We start from the raw sequence: 3,500 nt of genomic DNA on the forward strand, positions 1-3,500 counted from the left end.
TCACAGCAAAATATAAATTTTTTATCTTCTGTGCGAAACAAAAGGAGAAAGCATTTCAAACGAACGGCTGATCGATATTTGCTTTACAAGTTCAATAAATTCTGATAAATAGTTTTTTAGAAAGTCTCATGTACAATTATTTTTAAAATTGAAATAATCAAAAATCCTCAATGAATGAAAAAGCCTCAAATATAAATTCATATGGACTCGTGTAAATTTTTTTTTTGTTATACAAAATTGGATTTTTTATTATTTACAAAAATTCTATATTAATTTTATATGCTTTACTGGTGAATTTTCTTCTTAATTATAAGTATAAACCCTATCAATTTTGTAAACAAAAAGATTTTTTATTATTAAAAATGATTGGATTTATTTAATTATTTATTCTAAAAATCTAATGAGTTTTAGAAATCCAACCCATCAAAAATTTTCTCCACAAAGAGGAATATATAGTTAAGAGTTATAAATATATTTAAGAAATATTTTTTCTCCACAAAATATCCTTTTGATTGTTTGACTTGGTAGCTGGCCTTTTTTTTTTTTTTTTGATCGGATGGTAGCTGGCTATTTAATAAATAGGAGTAGTTTTTTTCTTTAATAGAAAACAAGAATTTTGTTCTGACGAAAAAAAAAAGAATTTGTTATTTATTTGAAAAATTAAAATCTAAATAAGAGAAAAATAGGGAGAAAATATAATGGCGTCATTGGGTCTTTGGCTACAAAACAAAACAGGGTGGGGCTAGACAAGGGGTGTGAGGAATTTTTTTTTTTTTTTTTGTTTCTGTTTTTTGGCCGGAACGGGTGTGAGGATTTGCAATCGTAGATTTTGATTCCCTCGAACAAGGAAACCAAAAAAAAAAAATAAATAAGTCTTTGGGGTGAGTTGGTGGCGCCACAGCTGATCACGTGCTTACCTTCTAGCTTTCAAGCTGAACTGACTCCACTCACACAGGGACGACGACCCATCGACCATATTAATGCCGCGGTTATGAACCAAATGAAACGACTGTCCCGTTTTGTACGTTGCCTTCTTTGTTCAGCGGTCGTTTAGTAATCAGTTGCAGAGAGAGAATTGCGAGCGGAATGGATCAAATCGGGAAGAAGAAGGCGTGCGTTGTCGGAGGAACTGGGTTTGTGGCTTCTGAGCTCGTGAGGCAGTTGCTCATCAAGGGATATGCTGTTAATACAACTGTTCGAAATCCAGGTTCCCTCTCGTTTTTTTTTTTTTTGACTTTGTTTATTACCCTAAAATGCAACCATTCTGATCTTCGGTTTGACTCCTTTTTCTAAGCTTGTTGGTTTTAAATCTCCGTGGACTTAATTGGGTTTTGATTAGATTTAACTTGATTCTTGGTTTTTAAGGTGATTTAATGTAAAGACATTTTTAGTCAGGATTATAGAATTTAAGGACATCTGTTTGCTCCAAATATTCTTCAATCATCATCGACAAAAAGGAAAAAAGAAGAAGAAGAAGAAGAAGAAGAAGAAAAACCTAACTGCGGTTTTGACATTGGACATTTGAAGAACCGACTTTCACTTGAATATTTTCAGTTTTGTTTTATTTAATTAATTTTAAATACCTCTTATGTCCACGTGCATTCATTTGTTTTGTTTTAATTTTAAACGAGATTGACTAAAAGCAATTCTAGAAGCAAACAGTTATGGGCCTTTGAACACGAAATGATAACAGTAAAGAAAACACTAGAAGAACAAATGGCCGTTTTCAGAGATATTCACATGGCCCCCTTGGCACCTGTCTAATGTCTTGGACTTGAAGCAAACCCTGTAAAGATTTCCAACCTTGCTGGGCCTATGACCCTGGAATTGTATTGATGAAGCTGTTCTATGATTTTGCTTTTGACACTGGAATGGAATGTTCAGATTCTGTCATGAATAGAAAGTCCTGACACCAATGTTTTGAGCAGATGATCCCAAAAAAATATCCCATCTCGTAGAACTGCAAAAAATTGGGAGAATTGAACATTTTTGGAGCAGATCTGACGGAAGAAGACAAATTTGATGCCCCTATAACTGGCTGTGAACTTGTCTTCCACGTCGCTACTCCTGTGAACTTTGCTTCCGAAGATCCTGAGGTATAAAATTGAAAACTCATGATCATACTATAGATCTTTGTATGTTTGTTTGTGTGTCTATACTAATGCACACATTCTTCTCCTAAACTCTATGCAGAATGACATGATCAAACCAGCAATCCAAGGCGTATTGAATGTCTTGAGAGCATGTGCAAGGGCAAAAGCAGTTAAACGAGTGATCTTGACATCTTCAGCAGCTGCTGTCACAATAAATGCATTAGAAGGGACTGGTCTAGTTATGGATGAAGTAACTGGACTGACGTTGATTTTTGAGCACTGCAAAACCACCTACTTGGGTAATTGTTTATTCGATGAAAAATCTTTGTGTAGATCTGGTTTAAATAGATAGATGGACCGAATCAATCTTAAAATGATGTGTACACATGTTAGACATTTTTTGTGCAACCTACCTTCAATATGCTTATATGTTATCTTTCTTCATGATTTAGCTGGTCTTCATGTCTTTTACCGGTCAGGCTTAACTAGGAATTTGGAATAGTTGCGTGTTATCAAGAACATGTAATTAGGGTTTATAGACAATCATTCAACATTTATTCTAATGAGAAAGTTTATGCAAACACAGGGATATCCTGCCTCCAAAGCACTAGCAGAGAAGGCTGCATGGAATTTGCGGAAGAAAATCATATAGATCTTATCACTGTGGTACCTACTATGATGGGTGGTGCTTCTCTCACTCCAGAAATCCCAAGCAGTCTTGGTCTAGCCATGTCCCTAATTACAGGTATAAACTGCTACACCCACTAGGTTATTGTTCTGTTTCAATTTGTCTATTGACATACCGGTATGTCTAAAAGAGGATCGAAATCTGCTAGTCACTATATTTTATGAAGTGAATGATGTGTTAATTTGCATTGCAGGTAATGATTTCCTGATAAATGCTTTGAAGGGCATGCAGATGTTGTCAGGTTCAATATCCCTTGCTCATGTCAAGGATGTTTGCCGGGCACACATTTTTTTGGCCGAGAAAGAATCAGCTTCTGGTCGATACATTTGTTGTGCTCACAATACGAGTGTTCCTGAGCTCGCAAAGTTCCTTAGCAAACGATACCCTCAGTACAAAATCCCAACTGAGTAAGCTTCAGATCCAAATACTGTACATGACTCTTCAGCCTAAAATGTCTTGTCTTCGAGATCTGTTATACAGCAGCAAAAAGCCAATTGTTAAGTGATCATGTATGATTTTAATAACTGCAGATTTAATGACTTTTCCTCCAAGGCCAAGTTGATAATCTCTTCGGAGAAGCTTGTCAAAGAAGGGTTCAGTTTTCCAGTTTGGGAAGAGAGATCTATGACGAGACTGTGGAGTACTTCAAGTCTAATGGAGTCCTAAAAAATTGAATTATTAGAGGTTCAAAGCTGTAGTAGAAGCTCCAATAGTTACAA

General features: G+C 35.5%; 1 pseudogene; it reads left to right on the forward strand.

The window, feature by feature from the left end:
* Window positions 1-904: 904 nt before the first annotated feature.
* Window positions 905-3,455, forward strand: LOC129300808 (anthocyanidin reductase ((2S)-flavan-3-ol-forming)-like; annotated as a pseudogene).
* Window positions 3,456-3,500: the final 45 nt, after the last annotated feature.

Source organism: Prosopis cineraria, unplaced genomic scaffold, assembly GCF_029017545.1.
Source record: "Prosopis cineraria cultivar Desert tree isolate PC_DT_omini unplaced genomic scaffold, ASM2901754v1 PC1757, whole genome shotgun sequence".
NCBI classification, from domain to species: Eukaryota; Viridiplantae; Streptophyta; class Magnoliopsida; order Fabales; family Fabaceae; genus Prosopis; species Prosopis cineraria.